Here is a 10952-nt window from a genome sequence, read left to right on the forward strand (position 1 = left end):
CTGTCTTAAAATTTAAAGAAATGTTGACAATGGATCGTGTTAACCTGCCACTGACCCTGACTCTCTCATACAAAAGTGTACTGTGGGGATGGATGTGAAAACGTTAGTGGAGGTCACAGGTTGAAAATATGCAAACAATGACGAAAAAGAGGATAACGAAAATAAATTGGTGAAAATACTATAAACTTGGAGAACTTCTAATGTGTTATTTAGTATGCACATCTTTCTCGTAAGGTTAAATTTATACAAAATAGATATAATGATCATGACTGGGAATCTACTGTCGATTTACTTGGGATTCAAACAAATTCAATCGTTAATTAAAGTAACTAAAACCTACATTATTATCCCAGTGCCAAATTTTACAGGATCACATTTTGTGACTGCAAACTATTTCGAGCGTGTGGACGCTCTTTCAACAAGTCGGTTTTCACTCTTCAGAGTGTATATCGGCTGTTAAAAGGATGTTAAAAGGACGGATGTAAAAAAATCAAATGCCTTTTTTGGCTCCTTGTAGATAGCTCGATGGGTTTTAGTAATTATTTCACTTAAGGTTTGCTTGGACATTATTGTTGTGTACTCCATGTCTTTATAACTACCATTTTCTAAAGATCTCGGATTTGTAAATAAATTATTGTCTTGATATTGTGTCGCTGTCAGTAATGAGGTGAAATTGCTTTTCTCATACACGTATTTTTCAGAATGTATGAAGTTACCAATTGCAACAAAATTATTATACGCTTGTTCGTCCATTCTTAAATCAGTTTCCAATCTTCTGGCTCACTACACAGTTCACACAGTACATAAATGTTCCTATTCTCTAACTAACACGCCATCTCGCAGGCTTATCCATCGTGAACGTAAAATCGCTTGTTTCCTTTTCAATTTAGCACGGTGCTTGTCAAAGATTAAATTTAAAAAACATCCTTCATGACGATATTATTATGACGACCTGTATTTTAAGTTAACAGATGTGAGCCTCGAGATGTAAGGCTAGAAATGAGCGTGTGGACGGTGTCAGGTTGCACTTGCACACATCACGCGTGCAAACAAATATGAACGTGTGGCCCCGATTTGAACTTTGCCTCTCAACAATCCATATTTGGTATGTAACTAACAAAAGAAGCTTCCAAAACAAAACATAACGTTAAAACTGGAGCCTGTTTCATAAAACCCCCGTAATACGGGCACTGAATTCAACTCTTCACATTCAGGCCAAATTAAATCAAAATATGACCTAACTCTAGGATATTTCATATTGTATGTAATTCTTTTCATGAAATGGTTATTTGTGTAACTAGTGAGCAATGTTTACGCACGAGCCACAGGTGAGTGCGGAATGATCTCGAGTGCAGCAAAAGGCCTTTGCACTCGTGTTACACATTATATTTTTCCTACAGTCACTATAAAGCATATAAATAATTAGTCTTTCAAACACTATACAACACGTTTTTAGGTTAGGTTAAACCCAAGTCATGACCTGAATGGGAAATACTGCACCAGCTGATTGTAGTCGTAAGTGTTTAAGTGTTTCTTATTTTCAAGAGTACAAGTATAAACATAAATAATCAGTATGAACACATAATAAACGAGTAGATTGTTCTTCAAAATATGCCAATAAAACATTTTCTGACCGTTTTGTAACTTTTATTCTTACTTACGCGCCAAGAGGAAACCAGTTCGTGTGATCGTTCATACTTCTTTCTTGATTTTTCATGTAACAGGTTTAATGAAACATGTTTTCAGTTTCCGCTATTTCTGGTCTAACATTATATTCACAATCACTTTCACCGAGTTCATTATTTTTAAACATGTTAGGCCAACTTTTAATTCATCTTTCAAAAGCAGTACTAAACTTCAGGTTATGTTCAAACCAAGCGTTGAACGAAAATATAAGATAAACTATAAACACGAAATGACAGGTTAAATCGTAGTTGTAATAGTCAATCAGCTGCTCATAGTATTATTATCTTTAAGTGTTGTCACCCTATTTCCAAGCGTAAACGGATTACGTGCATAATAAAACCACGCTGTTTTGTGTTGTTTGGTTGGAATCCTAATGTGCGCCAAAGTATAAACCGTACGACAAAGTATAAATATGCAGCAATTAGCTGCTTTCTGTACTATAAACAGTGCACTCGGCAACACTTCAAAACGAGCTTATTAAACTATGAAATAATTGTGTAATAAGTTTCTTGGCTAATCTAAAAATTCTGCTCATTCACTTACAAAGCTTCGTCTGCAAACAGGCTACTCTCGGCATGGCAGATCGGTCTACTCAGAGATAATCAATTAGTTTCAGTCTACCGGGCTCGATTGACCCAATTGATCAGTCAGTATTCAATCAACAAGGTATGTTCGTGTTTTGTCCAGGAGAGAAATTAACATTGAATATTTGTACGACTAAATTCTTCATCACGTGATCGTTGGTAACCAAACCTAGTACGTTTAATGCATACAGTACAGTTTTGCGACTTGGACTTATTTTACAGGATAGAACTGCCTAGCTTAGCAGACACCGTGAAGATGCACAGACCTCTGAAAACGCATGTTTAAAGAATCTTTTATACAAATGATTTATGTTTGTCCTCATAGAATTTCTTAGTCGGCTGTAGCCTACTAAGGGTGAAAACTTGGGTAATGTTTTCGTCCATGTTCAATAGCCTCTTAAGCCACTATGTTCCGGTACATAGGCTACATTTTATTTGCTACAAATCTGTTAAAATACGATGCATGTTTTCTCCACATATTCCGCCGAATTGATAAGACAACCAATAAAATAACATGCAGTACTTTTTTTGTAACTGCTAAATAAAACTAAATAGATTAATTAATTAACAATTAAATTAATAATTAGTTAACTGATGTGATATTAAGTACTAATTACAAATACACTTTGATAATTTGATTTCAGTTTATTGTTGTTGGGGGGTTTAGTCGTTCATTTCAACGGCATTTTTTCACCCAGTATTTAAAAATCCCTTCATTTTAGACTTAAAATGCGACCATGCAGCAGCTTATAAACCTCTAAAATATAATTTACACGTTCACAAACTCATGAAACCACCAAGAGACAATATTACAGCAAAATATTATAGATCAAACTACAATCGATGACAAATAACCCTAAAGGAGCAAATAGAGGCTGAAGAAGGACAATGCCCTGAAAGAGCCTCGCTGGAATTTTACCATCAACATCAATCTTGAAACTGTGCATAACTCCAGCAACCTGACTAGCTGACAGCTCTCGTAGACTAAATCTTTGACACCGTTAGATGTTGTTTTTGTTTTCTGTTTAGTTACAACTTATTTCGTGTTGTGTTCTTATTATAATTTCCAAATTCCAAGATTATTTAACTCCGGAAGTTTTGAAAAGGATAATTAATATGCCGCGTTTATTTCAACGAGGTTAAAAATACATCTTATAATTTTTTTCAATAATCTCACTGGTAATAATAATTAAATACTTTGGATTTGGCAACAAACTTTAAGGAATAAAACTAATATTTAGTGCACCCATATTCGAATTCATAAAATTATGTAATACATTTTATTAAACCAGAAAATTAGATTGTTAGATTAATGCGTAGATTGATTTCTTGAATGTGTGTTTTAACACGAGATAAATTTCAATATTTTGAAGATTTCAAACTTATCATGCATTGTATCTTGTACTAAACAAATACTAAATATTAGAACCTTGTATTCAATCTAGATCCTAAAGATTGGTAGGTTAGATGCAAGAAGATACATGAAACAAAACCCCTGGATTCATGAAAGTATTCAAGAAAGATAATTTACAATATGTTAAAGCTTATAATGGGATAAATTTATGGTGTTCCTTTCTATAGAGCAATCGAGTGTAAAATATAAAGAAAGAAATTAATATGGGAAATCGTTATGTTTCCAAATGTATTGTGACACAGTAGCAAGCATGTGTTAAAATATACCTACATTCGTTAATTCCTACGTTAGCTGGACCTAGTATCTGTATATGGAATCACAACTATCTTATTGCAAAAGTTCATTATAAGAATTTAAAAATATAGGCACATTGAAAACCATTTCCATTTGGTTATTGCATTTTTGGTTTCATGGATGCCTTCTGGCAACATTTAGTAACTCATTGAGATCCGAGATCGGGATTTTATCGATCTTGTTAAAATATCCCGAAATAATTTGCACTCACGAGAATATTGTAGTGTTGTAGTTTATCATTAATTCCAACTTATAGCACTATTTCAACAATCAATGTAGGCTTCTCTTCGACGGGGAATTTGCACGGAACAAAGATTCTGAAATCCAAAAGGAGAAATTATCGACGAAGAAAATGTTGGCTTCCTCCCTAAAGAATTCTTTCTGGGATTTTTCAATGACGCTTGACAAAGGGCATTTTCATTTCCTGCTCACAGGGAATTCGTGCTGGGAATATTTACAAAAGATAAGATCTTTGACGAAGAAAATCGTAGCTTCCTCTAAACAGGAAAGCTAGTTCTGGATAGATTTTTCCAAAGAAAGGATCTCGCGATTGAAGCCTTGATCCGGCCCGAAGGACCAAAGCTGCGGCAGTCGGGTCAAGAGACGGGAAAACACCGCCCAAAACAAGTGTGTGTCGAGCACGCTTACCGTTAGGTGAGCTGTCCGAGTGGACCAATTAAGAAAACCAGTTGAAACGTAACAAGTTATACGCCAAGTCACATAGGTACGGTACCTCCCCCCTCCACTATCCAGGTACATGAGCGGAGTAGCGTCAGCTGGATACTGGATAGTGATACTGGAGCTGGATTCCATCTTGCGATACTCATCTACAGATGGCACGCGGCGCATCCTCCCAGTAACTGTACTGTTAGTCTGGTCGTCGGCAAAACAACACAAAGACAGGAAGCAACTTTATAGTTATTAACTTTACAATTGTTGTCGACATAACCAAATTCAAGTGGCAAGACTTGGGAAATCACTATTCGTACTTGTATTCAATTTTTTTAATCGAAAAATTGTATACAAAACATGATTTAAGTTATAAATAAGTATAAGCCAAATAATATAAGAACCTATATCAACTATTCATCCAATATTATCTCAGAACTTTATTATACCTTTCGGAAAAAAATACGTAAAAACAGGACGAAAAATGATCAACCTCTTTAAATTGATGTTAAAATAACCAAATCCAAGCGGTAAAACTTAAGAAATTTATTAAAACAATGTTTTTAATCATAGCTAATGATACACAAAATAATACAAACATACTAACTGTACTACTTCTCTAATATTAGGCTAGTTTACTCTGAAATAGTATTCCTTAGTCTATCATCGGTAAAAAAAAAATCCTGTACGCAAAGACATGATGCAAAACTAAACAAAAACAAACAGAAAAACGTAGGAAATCACTACTCTTACTCGTTGTCAAAATAATATCTTCGAATTAACGAATTGTTTTACACCTTTTTTATTATTATAAACAAGTAGGTCTGTACACAAAATAATACAAATATCCACAGCGATCAAAGCGAAACTAAAGCTAAGAAGATTGTTAGTTCCGAGTTCCATAGTATCGAGTTCTAGAGCCGACTTAAAAATCCTAAAAATTGAACTCTACGCTCGGTAGACGTTAAATCGATGTATTAGTTCAGAGGATTACACTATCAATTTGTATATTACAATTTACTAATAAACCTTGTAATAACTAAGAATCGGATTGGTAAACCCTTTGACTATTGTAAAACACAACAAAATTTAGTAATATATTTAACGGATGGTTCACCTTCAGGGGTAACAAGAATGCACCTCTTCTTTTTAGAAAAATTCAACTTGTTTGACATTATTGTTTCTAGTAGCTTCTCAAGAGTTTCTCTCCTAGATTATATTGAGCTTTCTCAGTAGTGTTTCATGGAAGGAATATGAATGATTTTATCTCACATTTGGTCAAACTAAACGAAAACTGACGTCTCAGTAAATTAGGAATTTCAAAGCTGGAATTCCGTGAAACTGCAGTTATGTTATAGATGAATTTAACGAGCCCACTTTGGCTAAAACGTCTTACACGTAAAGCCTACTTTAACAAAACAAAATTGTCTTAATCCTATACACGCATTAAACTACTGGTACTTGGCGTATTTAACTAGAAACTTCCGTCAAAATATTACCGAATACACTTGATCATAATGTCATTTTGAGTTTTGGAATTATTTTTTTCGTTATCTTTACCAGTCATGGTTTACATATACTCCTTGTTGGGATTACATCAGATGCCATCATCATCGTATTTCCCAAGTACTGTATTTTCCCCTATTGCATAATATCGGCTGGGATGTTCCTTAATATCCAATTAATGCTAAACATCGTTCACTTTTCTGTGTGATCTACGCGTAGCTTCTAAGGATATGATATAATCAACAGTTTTGCTTCTGGAAATCGAGTTTTATCCACTTTTCAGCCGACGATAGTGTTGGAAAGTGAAGGGATTTGTTTTTAATGTTTAAAAGTGTATTTTAAGTAGGTACATTTGTTTTAACCCCATCTTTGTTGTCTGTTGATGGTGTCGTGATGGTTAGGTTGGGTAAGTCTGTAAGTTATTCGTAGGTTTTTCTAGATATGGAAAGGAGTTGCTACCAAAATCACAGCGTATATGACGAGTCGTTTGGACCTGAGGTGAACGCAAAAGTGGCATAGCACCCTAATTACTTGACCGATGAAAAATAACTCCACAACATACCTGCAAACAAAAAAGAATCAGACTTAGGTCTAATAAAATAATACTACCTAATTAAAAAAATCTCTTTTGTTGCTGCAAAGAACACAAATAATGTAATCTTTAGCTAATCTTGTCAAATCCTTCCACGAAATAAATAAATTAACCAATTTCCAATAATATGGTTCAATGAATCTACAGTGGCCATTTAATTCTCCATGAGGACAACACAAGTGATGACATACGGCGTTTATTACCCAATATTATCTTGACATTCAATAATTGTAGGATAATATAATATGCAATGCATTATTACTCTTTTAGATCAGTTGAATAGTTGTTTAACAGCAAAAAATGCTGATTGAAAAAGGTCAAAACCCAATATTTAGAAGCTTCTTACCTCCAATTATGTCATATAAATATGTTCAACAAAATTTATAAACACGTGTTTTGACTTATGGGGGGGGTTTTACAGCGGTCCCGGGCCCATATGTACCTAAGTTTTAGGTATGATGGTAGTTATGACAAAATAGCTACTTTCCTATGGACTTGCTCAACAATTGTGAAAATATGAGGATAGAAATATTAAAAAATATTTAGAATCTTTGTTTACAACGAAAAACAAAATATTGAGTCGGAACGTATGTTATTTAAATTTTCTTCTAACGAAAACAATTGTATTCGGTCATTATTACAGTACTAACCTCAAAATAAAGATTAAAAGCACATTGTAATCGTCCAGACCCGTAGCATGCAATTTTTATAAAATAGTTTTTTCGGAACGCGGCACTCCGGTCCGTTTTTATCTCTATGAATATCTTGTAGGCGAGTGAAAACTGTATTTCGTTACTAACCTATTCTAACGATGATGACTTAACTTTTAAAACTATAAAAACATACTCAAGAGACATTACTTGGGCGATATGTTGCATTCAACTAGTAAGAGAAGACACTTTACAATGTTAATCTACGGCGTCGGTACTGTGGCCGCGTGGCGGCAGCTAGCGAAAGCGTGTACAATGTTATAATACTTTATCGTGGATTGCGAACAGAATAATGCACACTTCACATTTAATTTTGTTTGATTAAACGGTTTCAGAATGGACTGTAGACACTCTATATGCAGCCTCTGAAAAACAAACAATGGCGAATGTAATTGAAAAAGAACAATGTACTGGACGTCTTTCTTCCTTCTTTCGTCAGATGCTTATTAGGAGATTGAAACTTTCTCCAGTTGAAAAGACAGTATTTTACTTCTGGATTGCTGGATCATAAAGTAAGCTTCGTTACTGTAAAAACACACATTTTATCTACATTTTTGCTAGTAGAAAAACTAAGCCGAATATAAAAATATTTATGCATTTTTCACTCTTAGTTCCAATTCTAGAATAAGTGTTTCAATCACGATTTTCTTAATAGAGAAGAAAGCATTATGACTCAATCCACAACCACAATAATGTTTATATGGATCATTCCATTTAATACACGTTTATAATAACGGTTTTGCAGGATTGTATACTAAATGAAAATTAGCCTACAAGTGGGCGAAAAATCAATTGAGCATTGATGTCTTTGGTTATAATATTTCGTTTGGGTTTGGATTAAAGTTATTATATAGAGCATACCTTAATGAAGTAAGTGGTAGATTTGTAGCTAGATGTGTTATTATCTGTGTGAATAATGTCTCAAAAGATTCCATAGTTCGAGCCATCGGGGTTACAAAAGTTTATTGGGTTTGAATGGACGTATAGCTTGTTAGATGCTTGTTTGAATGGACTCTTCTCTGCGTTGTTAGATGCTGTATAGGTTCAAATGGTTACTAAAGGTTCAAATCCCGCTAATTACTGATGGCTTTTAGATATGAAAATTTGATAATGCTGAGTTTGATGACCTGGTGTAGGCTATCCTACAGGTCTCTGAGTGGGGACACCGAAACTGCTACCACGTTTTATGATTATAATCCATACTGAAACTGCCACAGCTATTAGGAAGGATTATAAGGGTGTTTTCGAATGTGGTAGAAATACATAAACGATTCCGTTTCCCGAGCGCCGCGTCTCCCCAGCGCCGAGCAGGCTATCTGGCATAATCTGACAGTTTTGACAGCCGAATTGGAATTCACAAAAGCAAGGAACTGCGGTTAAGGCGTGTGACCAATTGAGCATTGTAGACAATCAACACTGGAATTACGTTAATTTTACATACATTTCATTGCAGATATGATACGATTCGAATTCTAAATTAACATTTAATGAATATTTTTTAATTCAGCTTACTGAATCTCGTACTTTTGAGATGTTCGCACTTAATCTTGAATGATTAACCTAACCTAACCTAACGTAACCTAACCTTTACTGCTTCACAGATTAAACTCATTTATACGATTTTAAAATAGTAGGTATAGCACTTCTGCATCACTGAGCAGAACCTTTGGTAATTTATGGCCTCGGCGCTGGGGAGACTCGGCGCTGGGGAGACGTAACGTAGAGAAACTGCCACAGCGGCTGGGCCAGGTATACGGGGATAAACGGGAGACTTATAATTCCCATTTCTGTCTTAACACTTTATGTTAACTTCATCTTCCTAATATTTCTTTCAAAATGGTGGATGATTAGAAAAATAAGGGTGTGATTTGCACTTTCGTATTTATACTTTGGGAGTTATTTTCTACGTTAATTTAAGGTTTTGGTGTTACGACTATTAGAGCTCTCAATAAACTACACATTACTTAAACTTTTTAAGTATTAACTTCGTCTCGTGTGAATATATATTTACTTTTCTTTTACTACTGTACTTTGTTTAGTTTTGTTTCAACATGATTTTTACTATTATATATGTTGTTTCAAATGTTTATAGTTTTATACATTTTTTACATCATAATCTATATTTTAAATAGACTTTTCATTTTAAAATATTGTTTTTTATAATTATGTACCATAAATTTATAACGCTTTTATCCCTAAAACATCCATTGTGTTTTATTTATACTTCAAGACATGTATCCTATTGTATGCATTACATGATATTGTTATTGTGTAATTTCGACGATGCCTACCTACACCTTAGTATATTTTTAAACTTAAAATTTAGTAAATAAGAGTTAAATTAAGTAAAATAATGATAACATATAAGTTTATCAATTTCTTTAACACCAGTATAACTTGAGCTGCCATATAATACATTTAGTAAGAAGAATTTTACAAACCACTACAATCTTAATTCTTCAGAACACAATTATTTCTACCTTCATCAGTAAATTAAATTACTTTTAACCTCTTAAGTATCGTGATTTAAAGCATTTAACTATGTAATGAGCAATGTCAAGTGTTGTGTCTTGGCAGTTTCAGTACACCCCTCTGGGTTTCTTAGAGAGAGAACCAGAAAAAAATATCTCCCCCCACTAAAAGCCATGATATTTTCTTTTGTCTTTTAGTTTGAAAATATCCATCTTCTTCACAAGGGAGATTGAATGAACAGGTCTGCTTATCTACTTTCTAAAAATATCTTTTTCATAGGTTTTACAGTATCCAGATTGTAAAACTATTTCTATTTCACAGTTGACTTTTGTCACTTATTGTGCATGGACGTAGTTGAGACTTGTGCATATTGGAAAAACTCTGGATGTTAGAACAAGTATAACAGATGGACCAAGGAAAACAATACATGCGCTTAGAAAAATCCTAAACACACACAATAATTCAAATGTTCTTTATTAATGTTAAAGAAACAGTTATAACAATGTAAAACTCAAATTTGATCAGACTATGAATTTATTTATCAGCAATAATTTTAATGCTGGACTCAAACTTTTTCAGAGTGCAATTTGACCATGCGTTTCCCATTGGATGGAAGATTTGCCAGAGTGTCGTTAACTATAGAGACAGACATTGCTTCATGAAGAAAATGCTGTCATTGTAAGGTACTGCTCTACACACTGCTTTACTCCAACATTGCTCTACTCCAACAATTCAAGTATCTTTTACTAAGTTTGCAATAACTTAAGGATGATGGAATCACTAAGATACACAATTGGTTATGTAACTACGAATATTTTTTAATCAAACAAATTGCTTTACACTGCACTTATATAGTTTAAGAAAAACGTGAATTTGTTCGAACATTTTTTTTTTTTTTACTTAGAAAGAGTTCACTCATATTTGGGTTAAAATACGCACATAGTGGCGTCCCCATCTTAAATAATTGATAATTGATAATTGATTGAGTTGTGACGAAATTGTGATAGAATACGGGCTCTCAGGTT

The 10952-nt window shown here is 33.8% G+C and overlaps 1 protein-coding gene across 2 annotated transcripts in view; it reads left to right on the forward strand.

Annotated features, from left to right (window-relative positions):
* LOC129005632 (uncharacterized) overlaps window positions 1–10952 on the forward strand; it is a 31377-nt gene that overhangs the window by 14951 nt on the left and 5474 nt on the right. The window contains exon 3 of one of the 2 annotated variants that reach the window (XM_054434591.1): window positions 10507–10610. The exons of the other annotated variant lie outside the window; for it this stretch is intronic. The gene's annotated coding sequence lies outside the window, so the exon portion shown is untranslated. The remainder of the gene's footprint in view (window positions 1–10506; window positions 10611–10952) is intronic. 2 annotated transcript variants of the gene reach the window in all.

This window comes from Macrosteles quadrilineatus, unplaced genomic scaffold (assembly GCF_028750875.1).
Source record: "Macrosteles quadrilineatus isolate MER2022 unplaced genomic scaffold, UCM_ALF_1.0 Scaffold_28__1_contigs__length_1566739, whole genome shotgun sequence".
Lineage (NCBI taxonomy): Eukaryota > Metazoa > Arthropoda > Insecta > Hemiptera > Cicadellidae > Macrosteles > Macrosteles quadrilineatus.